Consider the following 23,125-nt stretch of genomic DNA (forward strand, 5'->3'; position numbering starts at 1 on the left):
AGACATAGTCTCAATAATAGCTTCGTCGGAGAGGAATATGTCTCTTAGAGAATCCGAAGAAGCCTCATCTAGAAGTCCTGAGGATGGAGTAAGTGTAGAGGAGGGAGCCGAGGCAGCAATAATTTCAACATAATTAAACTCGGTAGGACTCAATGGCATCTGGTCGCCCCAGGAATCTACTTGGTCTGTGGGGGGTACGAGCCACGGATCAGAGCCAGTAGCAATCATATTGACAAAGGCGACATTTAGAGGAGGGAGTGGAAAAACACCCATAAGATCAGGATCTTTGAAAAGTCCAGCTCCCAGAGTCTTAGGTAATTTGGAGGTATGGTCCACGAACGGGATGGTGCCTTCAGAAGAAGAAGCAAAAAAAGAGAGCTGGTCAACGGTAACGATCTTCCCTTGATGAGGAAAACGGATGATTCGGAAGAAAGATGAAGCAACAGCTTGCATTGCGTATATCCAGCTACGTCCGAGTAGGAGGTTGTAGGTTAGAGTAGCATCAACGACTTCAACTTCCATCTCGATCGTCTTCCCTTCCAAAGAGATTGGTAAACGTTGGAGTATACCGTAAGGACGGGACGCTCTTCCATCAAAAGCTTCCAAGGTAGTGGGAGATTGGCTCAACGTCGGAGATCTAATAGCTTTCCAACAGGCAACGGACATGATGCAAGTTGAGGCACCTTCATCAATAACTGTACGATGAATCGTCTTGGAATCAATAATTACCTGTATGAGGAAGGCGATTTGGGGAGGTAGTCTTTGAGTGTGGTGTTCTAAGTCAAAAGTTATTAAATCCGAATCGGCCGGGTCTATGCCACCAATGGCAGATAGCATGGACTTCCTCTGAGAAGGGCAGCTCTAGAGAACCTCTAAAGTGGACATGCCGACGGAGTCTGTGCTAAGTCCTCAACGATGTTGTAGTGTTGTGCAGCACGAGCATTCGGATTATACGAGGATTTTTGGAGTACTCCTTTTGGAGGGGGTCGAAGAGGCGTTTCAGTGGTAGGTCTCTCGATGTGGAGCGGACCTGAACTGAACGGGGGAGCACTTGGGGGAACCTCAGGCTCCTTCCCGGTAGATGACGAATAATCTTTCGTTCGAGTACTGATATTAATGGGTATTGTACCAGCCATAAACACTTGAGAACCAAAGGAAGAGGGAGGCTGAGTAGGGTCAGCCACCATTTGAGTTTTTTGAGTGTGTTGGGTGGGAAAGGGCTCTTTGAGCACCGCAGGAGTCCTAGAGGTGCCTTTTAACAAACAACTAACTTCGGACCGCCTCGGGCAATCCTTGGTAAAGTGATCTTCATCGCAAATAAGACAAGGATATTTGGGTTTGCGTTTAGTGCCGTCCTCAGGTTGAGGTTTTGGGGTTTCGTGCTTAGGTTGTTCCGGCTTATTTTTCGCTTTCCCTTTTTTCTTCTCTTTCAAAGCCTTGTTTGCCGTATTAGATTGGACGGCATTAACCTCAGAAGTAACATTCGAACCAGGCGATGCCTAGGAAGGTTGTCCATTCGAAGAAGATGTTTTTTGCTTTGCAGGGTTTGTCGAATTTCTCTTTGAGGATGAATTAACCGAACCAATGATACCGTCAACAGTGGGTGTTGGCGGGGATTTAGATGTTCCTTGTCTTGGGACATCAGGCAGATAATCATATAACGTACCTGACTGAGAATAAACCAAGTCAAGGTACTGAGCTCGAGCAATAGCTTGCTCTTCAGTGACACACGCCCCCATGGCGATATCCCGAGCTATCGGAGGCACGAACGAAGTCGTAAACCAATCGGTAAGAAGCTAGTCAGGAATCCAAAATTTGATCATACGTCTACGCCTCCTCCATTCATGGATATGATCAGAGATATGCGTAGCTGTCGTTTGTCTTAAGGAAGTGAGGAGGTGCGTACCCGTTTCGTATCGAATGGGTAACTGGAAGTGAGTGAGAAATGCCATAGCCAAGGAATTGAAATCTTGAAAGGAGCCGCGATGAAGTTCGATATACCACTTAGCGGCAGAGCCAGTGAGAGTCCTTTGAAAAAGGCGAAGCCGAATTGAATCGTCAAGCCATGAATTAGATGAACACCACAAATGATAGGTCATAACATGGGCTTGTGGGTCTTCATTGGCTTTACCATCAAATTTTGGACAGTCACCAGGTATTTTAGTTGGAACTGGAGGCCAATAAGGATTATGAAGAATAGGATCATTGGTTAATTTGGATACATCTGGTAATTCTAAAGTCGCTAAGAATGGTAATTGAGGATTGAAAGGCATCTGGGGCTGTTGGTAGGGTGGAGCACCAGGGTTCCAGCCAGGTGGTGGTTTCCCCCATAGAGTTTGTCCGGAAGGATTTGGCCCCATAGTGGATTGGCCATAGGGATTTGTATAGTGCCCCCCAGCATAAGGATTACCAAATGATGTTGCAGGTGTGTCGTATTGTTGTTGATAAGTTTGCGAGGGATTCGCTTGCGGTTGCTGGTAGTTCTAGTACGAGGCAAACGAAAATTTCCCTTGAGGTTGTTGGTAGCCATACAGTGGTGGGGCTCCGAATTGAGTTGAAGGACAGGGCTGGGTTGGATAAAAAGTTTGTGATTGAGACCCAGCCTGCATTTGAAGACCAGATGGGTATTGGGGTCCCATTTGGGGCCACGGACCGGATTGAGCAATGCCAATAGACTGTCCTACGGGTTGGGCCATTTGGCCGGAAGGAAAACCTTGTTGATAGTGAGGTTGGCCGATCTGTCCAGAAGGTTGTACCTGCTGATACTGAGGTTGGCCTACCTGCTCGAACTGTTGTTGCGCAGTTGAAGGTTGTCCTAGCAGACTAGATGGTTGAGGAGACTGGGCAGTTGGTTGGCCCAACTGTGTTTGAGGCTGACCAACCTGCCCAGAGGGTTGTGAATACTGGACAATAGGTTGACCGAGTGGTTGAGTAACTCGTCCAGACATTGGACTATACTGGACACTGGATTGGTTTGGGTTAATAGTTTGTTGACCACTTTGTCCAACGGGATAGCCTTGCTGGATACCAGGTTGGACTTGTTGAAAAGACGACTGACTTGAGTTACCAGAAGGTTGCATATAAGAAGAGGAAAAAGGAGCAGTAGTAACGAAAGGGTTTCCATGAAAGGATTTCCTTGGTTGGTCTTGAGGGGGTTGTATTGGAGATTGCGCAGATAAAACTTGACCACCATGGAAAGAGGTGGAGGTCCAATCAATTGACAATGGGACCGATACCTCAACAACCGGTTGAGATGACAAATATGGATCATATGGCTCCTGCATTGGGACATTTTTCATGGGGTTAAAGACTCCAAACAAAGAAGCTGAGGGACGACTAGAAATAGAAGTCAAGGGGGTTGCACATACCGTTGGAGCGGTTGTGACGGAGGTAACAGATAGACTGTGACTTGGTGGAGTAAAAGGCTCCGTAGTAGGAAAAGTGTGTGATGACCAAATGGGACCTGTGAACGGAGTTCCAGAAGGCGTAGCATCTCTCAAAGCTTTATAGCCCAGTGGTAAGTTTGTAGTAGTAGGCGTACTACTAACATGTATAGGGTCCGTTGAGGTGGGAATTTCACCGCTCGTTGCAACGGACTCATCAGTCGTTGTCGGGGACAAATCATCCATGTCGGATGAAACTGGTGGGACTGACCCACAAGGAGAAAGATGGTCCCAAAAAGGGATACCGTCTTCAAAAAGGTTCCCACGTAGGGTTCCAATGAAACTGGTAAGTCTCGTCACCTGGGGCACGAGAACTAAGTGGTTGTATACTTAGAACCACAGGAAGACTCACCACCGGTGTTTTGGTAGAAGACGAAACCGGTAATTCTGCCAGGATGAAACTTGAGAAGTCTATCGAGATAACTCCTACTTCGGACTGACACAAACGAAAGCTAATTGGGTAGATGTTATCGTGGCCAATAAATTTTAAGACACTGAACTTAACCTTTTCATTTTTTAAGAGTAGAGAAAAGGATAAAAGATGACTCTAGTCTCCTTCGAATATTTAATGAGCACGAAGTGACAAGACGCTCACTGGCACCTTTTCGTTTAAGGAGTCCGAAAAGGATCAAAAGTGACTGCTCTGGAATTCTAGGTAGAGGGTGTGCCAAACTTTTCGCAAAACCACAGAATACTTTTTAGGGTACGGGTGGTCGATCTTCGTGAATGTTGTGTTCACTGCATTGCGAATCGTAGGGCGACTAACACGGCTTCCTATGGATAAAGGCTTTATTCCTATAGGGGTCTCCCAATATATACTCGACGGTACGTGGGAGCACAGTCCGTATTGGCACCTATCGTTTCACCGTGGAGGAATCACCCAACCACTCGACGATAAACTACCAGGTTTAAAGACACCAGAACACGTCTCTAACCTATACCTCTAGAGTGTTTGCGTTATGTTCCAATGCGTTGTTATGTTCATTGAGTTCATTTTAAAGTTTATCTTTGATTATGTTTCAGGTTTTTGGTCCTACCGTATGTGATATCTCAAAAACTTCTTACATGAAAACTATATGCCAAAATTATATCATTTGATTCGATGAATTCTATCTACAGGAGGGTTGAGATCTTTTTCACAAACGAAATGATCACTTCAACAAACAACAAAGATCCTAATGCAGCTAATAAAAAGAAACGAAATTTTGTCTTTTTCTTTTTAATAGCAACAAATAACAATAAATGCTAACTACTATGATGCAAGAGATTTTTTGTTTTTCTTTCCTTTAAGATGGCATGATGCATGTAAACAAATTCTAAGAGATATGCACAATCCAAGTTCAGTCAATGAAATAGAACCAATTCTGAAACACTAAAATGAACCATGCAAGCAAGGAAAAACACAAAGACTAGTGAACTTCAAAGAGGCTAGAAGTGAAGTATTCAAAGTATAGAAGATCAAGCTTTAACAAAGCACTGGATAGGTGCAGAACACAACCAACAAGCTGACTGGATAATCAAGAGATCGAAACTTCCCACAGAAGGCTAGACATGCAAAGTCACTAGATATCCTAGGGCTGTTACGAAAATCAATAGAAATGAGCAAACAGCTGAGGGATACAGGCTAAGACCAGTCAAGCAGAGGTTCAACACAGTTCCAGAGGCTGAGAGAGATATATAAAGAGACTGAAAGATCTTTCCACCCACACACAGGCAAAATTTACAGAGCTGGCGCGACTGTCAGCCTGCAACTTGCGCTACTACAGGATTGGCGCGAGTTTCTTTTGAGCAACATGCGCCAACTGGCACGACTGTCAGAGAAATAACCACGCCAATTAAGCTTTCCAACTAGAAAAATAAATTATACGACCTCAGGTCGGGTTGACAGTGCTCAGATGGGTCAAACAGTAAAGAATAATCTCAAAACTGACTCAGGAAGCTCATTCACTCAAGCAAGCAGAAGAAAATTAACATGCAAGACAAAAATCAAATAGTTATTCCCCAGCGGAGTCGCCAATTTGTTGGTCAGGTAAATCCCCTCTGCGGACAGAGGCGATCCCACTAGCCTATAACAGAACTAGCCACAATCAAACCACGCCGCTACCCAAGTTCCTAGTTATGCATCAAAGGTGAATCAAGAAGACTAACCTGGAGTCCAACGCTATGATCGAAGCAGAGTTGATATCCCCGCTCCCTTGCTCCAACAGATCACAAATGAACACCTGCACATGCAAAGGAAGAGACAGATACCAACATAAAAACTACCAAGGCACAACTATATTTCAGTCAGAAAGGAAATAAATCAACACATCACCATGATAGATAATGAGATTGGAACTATAATAGCAGTCGCTCATCAATTAATAAACAGGAAAAGTTACAACCATTGTTCTGATGTCGACCCTTCTCCTGTCTGGGCGAGTAACTATATGTGTCTTGCAATGCATCTCCTCTCCGGCAGCATAACCTCTCTAGCACTCACTAGCATTCCTCCAAGAACTCAATAACTCAACATCTAACACTCCATGACCAATAATCATCACTACTATCACTCAATCACTAGCACTAGCTCTAGCTTGTCCAATGCATAATGACAAGCTTATATAGATGAAGAAGGGAGGAGGATACGATGAACCGAGACACCTTTTGCGGATTAGCATTATCCTAAAAAGCCATAAAGATGGATAAAGCTCAACAAAAGACTGATTTTTTATCCTCAGAAAAGCTCCATGTAATGAAGGAAACAACAGTCGGACGTGCATTAAGGCAAAAAGCAAGACTAAATCTGGTTGGCGCGACTGTTGCTCTAAGACAAAGCGCCAATGGTCGCGCCCTCTTTTGAGGATTTCCACCATTGGCGCAGGTAGGATACTGTGGACCTGTGCCAATGGAAAAAGATCACTTTTCAGGGATAATCTGCAGAAGCTGTCTTCAGGGAACATGGAGTACATACTCAGGGGAACATAATGCAAGTGTTTTTAGACTTTGTCACTTCTTATAACTCCCGGGATGGGTCCTCCAAGGTACGACAAGAGGAGTAACAGGGATGGTGACAAATTACTGTGTAACACTTGGCACTCTGGTGCCGGATATAGGAAGCAATTCAATTCTTTTGCTACCCTACAATGAACAAAATTGTGGGTGCTTCCTGAATCAATCAACATTATTACCTTTTTCTTCTTGATTTGTCCTTATATCTTAATGGTCTGAGGAGTGGTAATTCCCGCCAATGCATTACAAGATATGGTCGGATTTATTTTTTCTTCATCTAGGCTTTGTTCCTCGAGTATATCCTCTTCTTTTGACCTTTCTCGCTCCTTTTCTTCTTCCTCTTCACAATCTATGTAGAATAATTTCTTCTCAGCACACTTATGAACTTTAGTGTATTTGCTATCACAACTGTAACAAAGCCCTTTTGCTCTTTTTTCATCCAATTGTTGTGGTGTCAACCTTATAGGTTATGGAAGACTAGGGGCAACAACGCTTTCGTCTTTATAGTTGTGAGTGGTATGCTTCCTAGTTGCCATAATTTTGCTTTCCATTTTTCTTGATAACTTGAATGCCTTTTCTAATGAATCAGGTTCCCAAAGGCGAACATCATGTTGGATATTATCCTTTAAAGACCCTATGAACACATCAATCCGATGCTCCTCTGGAATATCTTTTACCCTTATGTTCAATTTTTGGAACTCCTCAATGTGCTCCATTATTGAACCCTTTTGTTTGAGACTTATCAATTGGCTAAAAAAAGTTTTTCTTTTTGTATCCTCATAATGTGCTATCAATTCTTCCGTAAAAATTGCCCAAGTGATAAATTGTTTATGAGAGCAAAGCCATTGATACCATACAAACTGATTTGGTTCCAAATATAAAGTTGCCATACGTACCTTTTGTGTGTTTTGCACATTATTGAGATCGAAGAACTACTCCATCTGTAATATCCAAGTGGCGGGATCCTTGCCATCAAACTTCCTCATATCGATTTTTGGAATATGGTGAGTCTTCGATCCAACATTAGAGTCTATGATATCATGATTAACATTTCTTTTGTTCGCATCATGAGTTTCCTTTACTACCTTTTCACCATTAGTAAGTATTTCTTGTAGAAAATTTGTCAAATCTGTCTTCATATCTGTCATGCATGTCTTCAAGTTTGTGTTCAAATCTATCTTCAATTCTTCCATGTTTGTCTTCAAATCTGTCTTCCAATCATCCATCTTAGCTTCCACGCCCTTTATCTTAGATTCCATGCCATTTATCTTAGCTTCTATTAGCTTTTGTGAGCGTGACATTTGTTGCACTTGTTATTGTAATTTTTATATATCATGTAACATTTCTTCCTCTTCTTCATGAGTCATGCTAGAGCTTTCAGGTTCCTTACTAGGTGTTTGCATTTTCTTTCCTTGGGGAATTAGTTACCGATAATAATTCCTTCAAAATAATTTTCAAACCGATCTTAAGCATAAATTTAAGAAAATCTACACACCTTTTTTCACTTTGTAGGAGCTCGATATTGCCTCTGATGTATCTCTGTACTTTTCGATCATCTAGTTCTGAATTTGTGACCTGCAGTAGCCCTCTTTGTCCTCTTTCTAATGCCACAAGTCTGACCCAAATTGGATTCTCCACGAAAGAGTTATGCGAAATCTCCCACAGTGACTTTATTATAGACTAGTTCAGTAGCGAACTTTTACGACATGGCATGAGTCACTGCTTCGACCTTTGGATCTGAAAAATGCATACAAAAAACTAGAGTCCATCCTCTTTCTATACCTTCTTATGAAATTTCAATCTGATCCCCAAAGAGAAAGTTATGACGATTTTCCCCAGGTCACCTGTTTGGAATGTAATTCAGGAATCTGCGAAAAGACCAACTTCCTTAGATCATATCTCCGTAAATATAGCGCGAAAAGCTCTGCAATTTGGACCCGAGGTTCAGCACGATTGCTTCTCAAATGGGTTTTTTTTGTAACTTCTGAAACATCACAGAAAAAAAGGTTATAGCGAAAATTCCATGATGACCTTTTTGGAGCAGCAAAACCCTAGAATCCAAAGCTCTGATACCAAATGTTATGAAACCAGCTCAAGAAAAGATAGAAAAGATAGATCAACGCCTTAGAATTCAGCCTCTTCGAGGGGGCAACCTCCTTTACATTACATAAATGAACAATTCTTGGATGATTCAAATGACAAAACCTCCTTTCTATATATAGGAGTCTAAGGAGTCACGGTATAATCCAGCCGACCTAACAATAATAATATAAAGCCACAAAAATAACAATAGAGGGATTCTATGGGGCACAGTAATAACAATATGGGGGCAATAGGGGTACAACAATATTAATAAGGGGTATAACTACAATAGTAATGGGGTAATCACTAGTATTATAGGGACCCAACAAGGATAGACCTAATAAAAACCAGAAAAGGGAGGATCCGCCAAGCACTATGGAACTTGATAAGGACCAAGAGATGACCCCAAGAAAAGTGGGAATGGATGATCATGAACTGTTGGACATACTGGAAAGGGAGCATCTCAATCTAGAAAATTTCTTGGAGGAAGGAACAACCAAAGGACTGGATTCACTACATCAAGATGAATTTAAAAGAGTACAACAGCTCTTCCTCTAGAAAGTGCAGGCAAAGGGTGCAGGGGTCAAAAGAAACTATGATATTCAGGATAATGGAGGGGTTAAAACTATGGAGGCAACAGGGGGACAAGCTCCCAAGAACCTAGGAAGGAAAAGAGGAAGAAAAAAACAGAATGAGCTGCTGATTGAATGTGGAAAAATCATGATCAACTCAGGTAAGATGAAAGACCTAACTAGTTACTCATTTACAAATCTTTCTTAATGAAGCTTACAACATGGAATATTAGGGGTCTAGGAAGCAAAAGGAAACAAAGAAATCTCAGTAATAGAATGAAAGAGGAAAAACCAAATATGATATTTATCCAGGAAACAAAATGTTCAATAGACAAAATAGGAGAAATACACAGCAAATGGCTGATTAAATATGAATATCTAGAAGTTGAAGCAGACAAAACAACAAGAGGAATTCTCACACTTTGGAACCCTCGGAAACTAGGAATCCTAGATGTTGAAGCATCCAAGAACTATCTATCAGTGGTTATCCAACCTTTGGGGGACAAGGAAGTTTATTTGATCACAAATGTTTATGGTCCACAAAAGCCTGAAGACAAACTCAGGCTTCTTACCTCACTGGAGGAATTAAGAGACAGACATTCGAGCATCCCCTGGATTTTGGGAGGGGACTTTAACATGATCAGGTCCCTGTCCGAAAAAAAAGGTGGAACCAGATCACTAGGCAGAGATTCCATAGCATTTCAGAATTTTATAAACAACATGAGGCTAGTAGACACAGAGACAAGTAATGGTATCTTCACCTGGAATAATAAAAGGGGAGGAGAGTCTCAAGTGGCCTCAAAACTATACAGATTTATTATCTCGGAGCATCTTATCCTTATAAGCCCTAACTTGTCAGCTATGATACTCCCTTTTGGTGGCTTGAATCATTGGCCTATTCAACTTGAAGCGTCCTTTATAGGAACTCCAAGAAAAAAAACCTTTCAGGTTTGAAAAAATTTGGCTTACCCATCCTGACTTTATCAGCAATATTAAAGAGTGGCGGACAGAGGATATGCAAGTTCAAGGCACTAAAATGTTCCTCCTGCATAAAATGTTGAAACACATCAAACTCGGGCTTAAATATTGGAATAAGAATGAGTTTGGCAACATTTTTGAAGCCAAAAACGTTGTTTAACGAAAGCTACAAGAAACTAACCAGGTCCTCATCACAGATGGCTTTAACGAGGAAATAAAGGATAAAGCTGACTATCATCAACAAGAATGGGCAAGATTATGCAAGCAAGAGCAGATATTCTTGAAACAGAAATCAAGGGTACAATGGTTAAAAGAAGGAGAATGGAATACAAGGTTTTTTCACAAATCTACCATGGATCACAGGTTTCATAACAGGATTTCAAAAATCAAAGATTCTCAAGGAAATCAACTCAATACCTAAAAAGAAATAGAAGTTGCTCTGGTTCAACATTTCCAAGGCATAGTTGAGGAACCTCTCTTAGACAAATCACAATTCATCAATGACTTTACAAAGCACATTCCTAAGCTTGTGACAAGAGAAGACAATTATAATCTAAACATGCCAGTGAATGAAGAGGAGGTCAACGAAGTCATCAAAAAGATGCAAAATGGGAAAGCACCAGGTCTGGATGGTTTTAATGTTGACTTCTTTAAAGCATGTTGAGGAACAGTCAAGCACAATATCCTCGATGTGGTGGAGGATTCAAGGAAAAACAAAATTGTTTTGAAGGCGCTCAATACCTCTTTCATATCCTTGATTCCAAAGCAGGATAATGTTATGACACCAGACAGATTTAGACCAAAAGCATTATGCAATGTGGTGTACAAAATTATTTCCAAAATAATTTCCAACAAGCTTAAGCCCCTTCTTCTAACTCTCGTGTCTGAGGAGCAAACTGGATATGTGGAAGGCAGGAAAATTCTCAACAACATCATTCAAGCTCACGAGGTGGTTCACTCACTTAAGAGCAATAGGAAAATAGGAATGATTATGCAACTAGACCTAGAAAAGGCTTATGATAAGTGTAGAGTCGTTAATATACCATTATTATTGTCACTTGTGAACGTTTATTTCACCCATTTCTACCATTCTTCACCATGCCATTTATTATAATTTATCATTTAAATCCATTTTATTAATTATTTATGCTCTCATGAATAAATATTATTTATTCTCCTTTATTTCTAATAAATTGATTATTATGCATTATTTTACCAATGATAGTTCTAATAAGTTGGCTGTAACCTTATTTACCATCTTTAGCCTCCAAAGTAACTTCTAGATTGAAGATTTGATTTTTAAATCAGCCAACTCAGAAATTCGCTGGTTTAAGGAGTGACAGTTTTGTGGTTAATATTCTGAGCAAATGAAGACGAATTTGGAAAATCCGGAACATGGGTTTTGTCCAGAACGGGCCCAATTATCTTCATAGCGAACAGTTTGCCCAAATTCGGCTTGTACAGGGAGAAACGCAGGGTTCTTTGAGCACGATTTTCTGAGATTTGCTGTTGCGGCCGCCCTCCAAATCTTAGCTGCAAACCCAAATCCGCCTTGTTCTTGTTGATCAATGGGTTAGAATCAACCTAAATTTGTAAGAGAAATCATGATTGTAATTATCTATGCTCTGATCTTTCTCTATTTAATGAAACCAAAGATCAGAGGGCGGGAGGGAGAGAAACGACTGTTGTTGTAATTATAAGTTTCAGAACAACTTTGATCATGGAGTCTTGTTGAGATCTGATTTTGTATACTTCTGTTAATGCAATCAATATAAAGGATTTGGTGTTCAATTCGTCCCTGCATCTGAAGTAAGTTACGGCGGTGCCATTGGAAGCTACGGGCCCGGCTCCAACTGACACTTGCCGTTGTATTGTTATACTGTAAATTGTGTTTGGTTTGCTTATTTCTATTGTTTCAGCAATCTGATATATCTTTCATATGATAGACTATGCTTTATACTTAATATCTGAATCTGAATAAGTTCTTTAACTCATGTCTCTGTATTACGCGAAGTGAATCTATTTGAATTGCATCTATTTCCATAGCAAGATATTTGTATAAATGTTATCATCATTGGATTCATATAAAATAAGTATTTGCGAGGCTTGAAGAAAATATTACTTTGTTCAGAAACGTAATCATATCATTCAATACTTTCAGATTGCTATATTAAAGTAAATCATGTACATACGGGTGATAGTTGTTGTTTCGTAATTCATTAAGGATTACTGTTCCATTTGCTTGTCGTTGTGCCATTTGATTATTGCTGTTCCATTTTACTGCTGTATCATTTATTGCTGTCCCATTTCCATTTCGCTGTTCCGTTTTACTTTCTGCTGATTTATTTACTTGCCTTTATTGCTTTAGTGTGAGAGAAGGTCTAAAGCTGTAGTGAGTCAGCAAGTCGCTGCTTAGCTCCCAAATCTTTAGTCCATGCTATAATTTCCATTCCATTTACTTGCATTTACTGTTTTAGTGTGGGAGGAGGATCAAGGTTGTCGTGAGACACAGCAGACGCTATTATTCTCCCAGATCCATGATCCATACTCTAATTCCTTTTCCTTCATCAATTTCTAGAGGAATGAGTTATTGCTACTATATCCTCGATTGATGGCCGTTTGAATGAATGATTTAGTTTAGAACATTTCGGTTTCTTGTTGTTTCAATTAGATTTCTTTTTCAAGCATTCATTTACTTTTGGGTTTTAAGCACTATACTGCAAAACATTACTCTTAAGTAAATAGCCGCCTCAGACAGAGTACACTCTTGAAATAAAAAGTCGTCCCTGGGTTGATAATTAATGTGAGGTAATTAGGAGTTCACAAGACACCTTTTTATCGCTCCACAATAAGCTAAGTTTGGCTTACATCAGGAAAGTTCTTATAGCATATGGCTTTGACAATAACTGGGTATGATGGGTAATGGCCTTTGTAACTACCTCCAGTTTTTCAATCCTGTTAAATGGTTCACCATCCAAAACCTTTAAACCTTCAAGAGGACTCAGACAAGGAGATCCACTCTCACCCTTCCTCTTTATTCTCATGATGGAAGGGCTAGGAAATGCTATCAAATCTACCAAAGCAGAAGGCAAAATCCAGGGTCTCAAACTCACCATGAATGGAGATGCTTTGACCCATCAACAATTTGTGGACGATACCATGCTGCAAGGTACACCCACGGTCAAGGAAGCTCTAGCCTACAAACAAATCCTGAAAGACTTTGCAATGGTTGTGGGCACAGAGGTAAGCCTTACCAAATCAAAGATTTTCTTTTTTAATACTGACATTGCTATTCAGAGAAATATATCTAGAATTCTAGGCTTTCAAAGAGATATGCTACCCTCCAAATATTTGGGAGTATCGCCAATAGAAAAACCTCTGAGCAAGACAGTTTGGGAGCTTGTGACTAATAATCTCCAGGACAAAATCTGGAAATGGACAAACAGGTCTTTGAATTTAGCAAGACAACTAGTGCTCACAAAAGTTGTCCTACAAACTGTCCCCATCTTTATGTTTTCAGCCCTTCCAGCTCCTAAAGGAGTTATGCAACATTGCAGAAATATCCAAAGAGATTTTTTGTGGGGCAAGGGGGAAGAGAAAAAAAAATGGGCCTTGGTAGCCTGGGAAAAGATCTGTAAACCTAAGACACATGGAGGTTTGGGACTTGATGACCCTGAAATGATAAACAAAGATTTTGGGGAAAAACTATGGTGGAGATGGCTAAAAGATTCGACTTCCGCTTGGGCCAAAATTTGGAAACAGAAATATGCAAACAATTGGCAAGAAAAGGATCATATTAGAATGTCTAGGCTCATCAAAGGCTCCCACATTTGGAACAAATCCTGGGAGAATAAAGCCATTGTTCAGAAACACAGTTTCTGGAAAATCAGAGATGGAAACCTTGCTTGGTTTTGGGAAGATAATTGACAATAGGAACCTAAATTGTTAAGAGAAGAATTTTCAAATCTCAAGAACAATACAGACAACAAAGGGTTACTCAGAGTAAATAACTTCTAGGATCAAGAAAGAAGCGAGGGAAAATGGAGAACATGGAAGAAACTGGTATACAGTGATGACTCCTCGTTGAAGGAACAGGCAGAAGCTTTAACAGCCATCCTAGAATAGAGAAAGATTCTGACATCAGCAGATTCAGACCAGCTAAGATGGTGCAAAAAAAATGAAGGCACCTTTAACCTCAAAGAGGTCAAGCACATAGCCCTTGGGCTTGACTTTCCAAACCTTGATTGGGTATGGAAGGACCTATGGCATAACCAAAGTTGGATGAAAATCAAACTGTTCACCTAGTTAGTGTAGCATAAAAAAAAATTGACCTGGGAAAACCTTAGAAAAAGAGGGGTATCCGGTCCATCTAGATGCCTACTATGTGAATTACAAGAATAAACTATGGATCACCTGCTCAACCTCTGCCCATTCACATCCACCTTGTGGAATTGGATAGCTTCAATATTCAAACAAACAGACAGGGACATGGGCAGCATTACTAGCACTTTGAAGAAGTGGAGGAAAAATTTCTCTGATAATGAAATAGTCAACAAAGCTTGGGCTTTAGTTCTAGGCTTTCTAATCTAGGATGTCTAGAAAGAACGCAACAACAGAATTTTCAAGAACAAGAAAGGTTCTTCCCAGAGCATCATGGCTCAGATTTTAAGACAGCTCAATGAGACAGTAGGAACCCTCATTAAAAACCCCCCTAAGGACCAACCTAAAGATACGGATGTGTAGATACTACTACATTTGGGTCTTCAGGGGCTTGTCCTACAGGGAAAAAACAAGAATGCAAGTCATATAATAGCTGACAAGGATTTCTGGCAACCTCCCCCTCAAGGTTTTATGAAATGCAATATAGATAGGGAATCAAAAGGAAACTCGGGAATGGTTGGGTATGGAGGAGTAATAAGAGATGATAAGGGTTTCATAAAAGCCATCTTTCATAGTCATTTGGGGAAAGCCACTACTAATATGGCAGAGCTCGTGGCCCTTGAGCAATGCTTAGAAATCTTGAGGGACTCAAATCTTCATAATACCATAATTGAAGCTGATTCCAAATTGATTATTAATTCAGTCAAGAAAATTTGCTATGGCTGAGCTCCGGACAAAGTATCGAAACATCGGCAGCTTCTGCAAGTTTATCAATGGATTCAATCCCACCTGAAAAACATGAGAACCCTTAGTTTTACTCATGTGCACTGAACATCCAACAAATTAGCGGATATCTTAGCTAATGAAGGCATACTCTATGCTAAAAGCAATAAAAAATATGACTGGATAGAGACCCCCCCATGGTAGATTGAGGGAAGAGTGTCTCAAATAGGTGAACGCGGACAGGAAGTTCTATCATAGTAGGGGAAACTAGCAAGATGTAGACTAATGGAAACAGAGGAATTTTGGTCTATACAATGCAATAATTCTTGGATCTATACGAGTAGGATGTCCGGTCTTCAGGCGGGAAGATGTACCCAGAACTCTACAAACCCAAGGTTCTCGGGCGGGTTTCAATATATAGAACAAGACTTTACATGAATACGAATTACACTAAAGATCGCCTTTTTATTAGCTATGCAGGAGTTTAGTTAACGGGCGAGCAGATAGGAAAAATAGAGGCAATCCTATGAATTTCGCATGGCAAATAGTAAGGTGGTTACCATCCCAAATGGACCTGAAATTAACTTTAGTGGTGGCTTTATTAGGCTTTGGGTCGGAAAGTTTTGCTAAACACTTGGCAAGTTACTCAGCTTGGTTGGGATCACCCGCATCTGATGGATTTCGGGCTGATTACATGCACAAGGGTTATCCTCCCAAGCGGACCTGAAACTTTTATATTGTTGTCTCTATATGTTGGCATTATGACAAAATTTTGGCGCTATGACATAGGTGTAGTCCTTGATGGCAACTCACTTAGATGACAGATTACAGAATGAAGGAAAAAGAGGTATACGCAGTTTACCCTTGACCAAACCACGTATACACGCGGGTTCGCAGACCAAAAGGCATGTATGCGTATACACACACTTTCATGCAAAGAAAAGCACGTACGTGGTGGAAAAATTTGTTTTGGTCTGTGGTATTTGGTCCTTGGTATTTTGACCCATGGTATTGGTCCAAGGTATCTTTTCCAAAGTGTTGACCCCATGTATTTGGTCCAAGGTATTGATTCTAAGTCGTTTTGGACCATGGTATTGAGTAAGGCCTAAGACTATAAAAGGAGGAGGAGATTAGGCAAGTGTACTCAAGGATTGAATATCTAATGAAGAGCAAGATCTAGAATACTGGTCATTGGGTTATGATGCATAGCTGGATCTGAATCAAGGAGGAACCTGAGCGCTTGAATAAGGATAAGTTCTATTGATGAGTCAAGATCTTAAGGCTTGAAGAGAAGTATCTTTGTGTGGTTTTTGATCTTTTATCTGAATAATTGGCGCATGTCGTAATCTGTAAATCTGATGATCTGGGTATAACTGATGTCTGAATAGTGGTAAAGTTTAAATCATCTTTTATAGATCTCTATGCAGGTTCAGTTTAGAAAAAGCACGTATACACGCTGGTTAGGCATTTCAAAAATGCGTATAGGCATGTCTGCCTTGAGAAAAGTGTGTATGCACGCAGGTTCGACACATTGAAGTAGCGTACACATCATAAAATATGTTTTAGCTACTTCTGTTTACTGTTGCAATGTTTTGGGTTCTGGATTGGATTCTGATTACTGTTACTGTGTTCTGGTTATAGCATTCAGAAAAGTGATTGTTTGATTCAGTTTTGGTTGGTGCAAAGTTGATTGTTTGATGCAGATATATTTGATGTTTGATTGATGCTTTTGATGGATCCAGTCTGAAAATTTATGAAACGTGATCCCTGGAAGAAAAGAAAAGGTTGTAGTCTTCTGTAGGTTAGCACCTACGTACTAGTAAGCACATCATCTAGTACAAGAGCTAAGGGGGTTGTAGCTCCCGTCCAGGAAACGCTGGAGAACAAGAGAAGGTTGTAGCCTTCTACAAGTAGAAGCCTACGTATTGGTATAAGGCTGCACCAGTACAAAATTTGTAAAAGATGTTTCTTATTAAAGAAAGATAGAGACGATTGCAACAGGTGGTTTTCACCCACATTGGGTTTCCACCTTATATCTTGTGTTCATGTGTGTGATTGCCTATTCTGTTTACTGCATCTGATTACTGGTTATATGGTTCTGATACACAAATTAAAGATCAACTAACTAAATTATAAGTTTGCAAGGTATATGCTGGTTGCTCTAAACACAGTTGTGTATACACACAAGTTTCATTAACAGAAGTAGCGTATATAAATCTGTTTATGGAAATGAAATATTGTTAAATTTCTAATACTGATTCACCCCCCCTCTCAGTATTATTTCCAACAATTGGTATCAGAGCAGGTCCTTTAGAAGAAGCTTGATCGCTTGAAGGAAGATCTATCATCATGAGTACCTACGAAAGAGAGGGATCCATTAGACCACCAATCTTCTATGGGAGAAACTTTATCTATTGGAAGGTAAGAACCACAACTTATCTTCAATCTCTTGGAACAGATGTTTGGGAAATCATGGAAGGAGGATACACATTTCCATCAGCAATTCCTACAGATACTGCAGGTAAAAAGCAGTATGAAACAAATGCCAAGGTTGTCAACACATTATTGGGGAGTCTGTCACAATCAGAATTTGTCAAGGTTATGCAGCTCAAAACCACCAAAGAAATATGGGACAAGATCATTCTAAGCTATGAAGAAGATGATCAAGTAAAATGTGCAAAACTACAATCTCTCAGAATTCAATATGAAACTCTCAAAATGCACAATGATGAAAGTATAACTAATTACTTCTTACGTATAGATGAGATTGTTAATCGCATGAAAAACTTGGGTGAAGAGATAAAAGAAGTTACTGTAGTTGAAAAGGTTTTGAGATCCCTGTCTTCTAAGTTTGAATCAAAAGTTTCTGCCATAGAAGAAAAGCAGAATCTTCAGAGTATTACTATGACATAGCTACACGGAATCCTAACTACTTTCGAAATGAGAAAAGGGGGTCCATTAGATATGAGAGAAGCCACATTCAAGGCTTCGGGAAGAGAAGAGCTCAATGAATCGGGACACATTTCAGAAGGAGAGGAAGAAGCAAACTTTGTCAAGAACCTTCAACGGGGTTCTGGAAGATTCAAAGGTAAACTACCTTTCAAATGCTTTGCTTGTGGAAGAGTTGGTCATTATGCAGCCAAATGTCCTCATAAATATAAGCTGGATAAAGGTAAGGAGCCGGCAAAATGGAATAGAAAACAGAGTGTAAGTAAGAAGAGCTACTATACACATGAAGATAGCGATGGTTTATCAAATAGTGATGAAGATGAACATGGTAATGATTATAGACTTTTGATGGCTTTTGAAGATGATGATTTCTTGGATGCTTTAGATGAAGATGGTCTCTATGAAGAAATTTCTAATCTTAAAATTTGTTTATAAGAAAAGAGTATGATTATAGATACTCTGACATTCCAACTTGCTGAAAGGGAAAAACACAATGAAAATTTAGAGTGTGAAATTGTGGGTCTAAGAAAAGATATTGAGAAAACAAAAGCTCTCAATCTTAGATTTGCTAAAGGATCAGAAACTTTAGATGAAATTATCAAAGTGCAGCGTTCTCCTCTGATAAAGACAGGTCTTGGATATACAGAAGAAGCATCTCAAGCACAGAAGCCATCAACCTCCAAAAGTTATCTTGATGTAGCAAGGAGAAGTAAACAAGTTGACAATCATCAGCAAAGGCATAAATCAGATCATCAGGTAAATCGATTTCAATCTACTTCAAGGATGAACAGAAGTTATAACCAACCATAGGTAAATCAATATCTATTTTCTTCAAGAATGAATGCCAATGGGAACTACAATCATCAGGTCAGTAGATTTGATAATTGCAGGAATTTCTTTAATGGCCAATGTTTTTCATGTCGTAAATTTGGACACAAAGCTGCTCAATGTGTTGCTTACAAGACCATCATGACTAGAGAAGCACTAAATCAAAGGAATGTGACTGGGATCGTGAAAAGGACCTACAATAACTTTTCTGATCTTAAAAATGAAATAGAATGCTCTATCTATAACAACTTCGGTTATGAAGATTCTAAATGCAGGAGTAAATTTCAGCAAACATCTAAGAAGGAGCAAGCTTCATTGGGTCCCAAAACATGGAGAAAGAAAGAACTGTAAACAGAAAGATGTGGAATAGCCTTATATGTAGAAGGACAAGAAAATCAGTGGTATATCGACAATGGATGCTCGAAACACATGATAGGTGATAAAGAAAAACTTCAGTCATATAATGCCTTAGAAAAGGAAAAGAAGGTCTCATTTGGTAATGACACTCCTGTAGTCATAAAAGGTAAAGGCTCTGTTCTCTTAAAAGAAAAGGTTAAAGCTAGGAATGTTATGTATGTAGATGGTCTAAAGCATAATCTATTGAGTGTCAGTCAAATGTGTGATCAAGGAAATGAGGTAGTATTTCGATCAAATGGATGTGTTGTTCGTGAGCTTGATACAGGAGAAACAATGATCAAAGGTGTAAGAACTCCAAGCAACCTATACATACTCAAGGGGGGACAACAACAGTGCTACCTAAGCAAAAATGATGAACATTGGCTATGGCATAGAAGATTGGGGCATCTAAGCTTCCCTAAAATAAGAAAAGCATGCAGATACAAGGTTGTTCGTGATCTTCCAAATATCATCATTCCAGAAAACACAATATGCAAATCATGTCAAATTGGCAAGCAAACCAGAGCACATTTCCTTGAGAAGGAAGGATCAGCTAGTAAGCCTCTTGAACTTGTTCACACTGATTTATGTGGTCCATCTAGAAGAAATTCACCTCGTGGAGAAGAATACTTTATATTGTTCATCGACGAATTTTCTAGAATTTGTTGGATAGGACTTCTGAAGCATAAAGACGAAGCTTTCAAAAAGTTCAAAGCCTTCAAAGCTTTGGTTGAAAATGAATCATATCACAAAATCAAATGCCTCAGGTCTGATCGAGGAGGGGAATTTACCTCAAATGAATTCTTCGACTTTTGCGAAGAACATGGAATAAAAAGGTAATTCTCTACAGCAAGAACTCCTCAGCAAAATGGAGTGGTAGAAAGGATGAACAGAACTACTCAACAAATGGCTCGTGCTATGCTAGATGAGTCTGGAACTCTTGCAACCTTCTAGGGAGAAGCTTCATTTGCTGCCGTCACTATTCTCAACAAAATAAATGTCCGGGTAAACAGCACTCAAGCTCCACATGAACTTTGGTATGGTAAGACTCCTACTGTAAAATACTTCAAAGTTTTTCGAAGCAAATGTTACATCAAAAGGACTGATGAAAAACTTGGCAAGTTTGAACCTAGAGCAGATGAAGTCATTCTCCTTGGTTACTCTTCCCGAAGTAAAGGATACAAGTGTTATAATAAAAGACATGGGAAAATTGTTGAAAGTATTGATGTTGTGGTTGATGGAGTAGGAAAAAATCCAAAGAAGGTAAAAACCAAATATTATGAAGAAGATGAGGACTATCCTTCCACATCAAATCAGACAAATTCTAAAGAAGAAACCAATGAGGCACCAGAAAAACAGATAAGGGTAAAAGAAAAGACTCCATCCAAGTATGTTCAAAAGAATCATCCAGAGACTCAAATTTTGGGGTAGAAAGGGGCAGGAGTGCAGACAAAAAGAACTATGAAAGAAGCTTCAAGTTATCTAGCATTGCTTTCCTCCATTGAACCGCAAAATGTAAATGAAGCATGCAAAGATGAATGTAGGGTCGAGGCCATGAATGAAGAACTTGAGCAAATTGAAAAGAATAATACTTGGGAATTGGTTCCTAGACCTAATGATAAGAATGTCATAGGAACCAAATGGATATTCAAAAACAAGCTGAATGAAAATGGAGAAGTTATTAGAAACAAGGCCAGACTTGTTTATAAATGGTATGCTCAACAAGAAGGTATAGACTTTGAAGAAATTTTTGCACCTATTGCTAGACTTGAAGCCATAAGAATGTTCCTTGCTCTTTCTAGTTTTCAGAAGTTCAAAGTATATCAAATGGATGTGAAATCTGCCTTTCTTAATGGAGACCTAGAAGAAGAAGTGTATATTGAGCAACCAGATGGATTCATCCTTGGAAATGATCCAAAACTTGTATGCAGACTTAGAAAGGCTCTCTATGGTCTAAAACAAGCTCCAAGGGCCTGGTATTATCGTCTTGACAAATACCTTCATCAACAAGGTTTTTCAAAAGGATCAGTTGATAGCAATCTATATATAAAAATTGACAATGATAAATTGCTAATACTTGTTGTGTATGTTGATGATATCATTTTTGGTAGAAATGAAGAAGCCATGAGTCAAAACTTTGCCTTGGTAATGCAGAAAGAATTTGAAATGTCCCTGCTTGGTGAGCTCACATATTTTCTTGGCTTACAAGTTCAACAAAATAAAGATGGTATTTTTTTATCACAAACCAAGTACCTCAAGCAGATCTTGAAGAAATATGGCATGGAAGATTCTAAACTAGTATGTACCCCTATGGTAACAGGATGCAGCCTCAGCGCAAATGATGAATCAGTAGTAGTACATCAACAAACCTACAGATCCATGATCAATAGTCTACTCTATCTAACAGGTACCCGACTAGACATCATACATGCAGTGGGAATAGTTGGAAGATTCTAAGTAAATCCAAAGGAATCACACTTGCAAGCAGTCAAAAGGATCTTCAAATATCTTCACGGAACTCAGAATTTTAGCTTATGGTATCCTAGGGACACAGAACTTACACTTCATGCATACACAGATGCAAATTGGGCAGGAAGCGTGGATGATACAAAAGAGCACTAGTGGTGGTGCATTCTATATGGGTTCCAGATTAGTGTCTTGGTTCAGCAAGAAACAAAGTTCAATTTCATTATCTACAGCTGAAGCAGAATATGTAGTTGTTGCATCTTGTTGCACAAAACTCCTTTGGATGATGCAAACATTGCAAGACATTCAGATCACATGTACTCCACCCATCTCCATTCTATGTGATAATACAAGTGTAATCAGTATTTCAAAGAATCCAGTCATGCATTCCAAGACCAAGCACATACATATCAAATATCATTTTCTCCGAGAACAAGTGCTTGAACAAAAGGTCAAATTGGAGTATGTTCCCTCCAAGGAACAAGTTGTTGATATATTCACCAAACCACTGCCCAGAGAGACATTTGAATACCTCAGACAGAAGCTAGGAGTAGTTGATGCATCATCTTGCTGTTGACACTTATCTATTTTAGAGAACAGTGGTTGTACATGAGTTGCATGAAGCGTATTTGCGTACATACGCTAGTTTCTGTGGATACAACCACGTATATGTTGGTTTGAAGAATATCATTAGGCCAGACTCAGGATGAAAAGAGTCTAATATGGGTCTAACAGCGATCATCTGGCACAGGTTCAGGGGGAGCATATACTTCTAATAATGCATTATCATTGTTGGCATTACCTTAGAAGATCTTGGTACAATTTCACAGTTGTTTTTTATTCAGGTGGAACAGGTGCAGAGGGAGATCATGGTTGCTGGTCTGGATGGTGATTGACAAATGCTGTTGATGATAGTTGTTGATGACTATCATAGTCTTGTTTTAGATAGTTTGTCTCTATGTTATGTATAACTTTTATTATCAATGTCATGTAACAACCTAGTTTGTTTCCCCACTATGCCTGGGATGGATGATGTAATGTTCTTGTTTTATCATGTATAAACTATTAGTATATCCCCACTTGGTTGGGTGGATGAGTCAATCTTGGTATATCTCCACTTGGTTGGGATATGGATGTATGTATGAGTCTTTGGTGATAGGAAGGTCATTTATGATGTATAGAGTCATGTTCTTCTTATAGAACATCTTTCTCCAGACCTTGCTTACAGTCAGGGGGAGCATGAACAGCACACTTCAGCATTTCAGAGAATTCAGCATGTACTCAGGGGGAGCATAACCCTTTGCCCTTGATGACAAT

The sequence above is a fragment of the Pinus tabuliformis genome, chromosome 9 (assembly GCF_031772625.1).
Source record: "Pinus tabuliformis cultivar Carrire ecotype Pingquan chromosome 9, CPIR1, whole genome shotgun sequence".
Taxonomy (NCBI): domain Eukaryota; kingdom Viridiplantae; phylum Streptophyta; class Pinopsida; order Pinales; family Pinaceae; genus Pinus; species Pinus tabuliformis.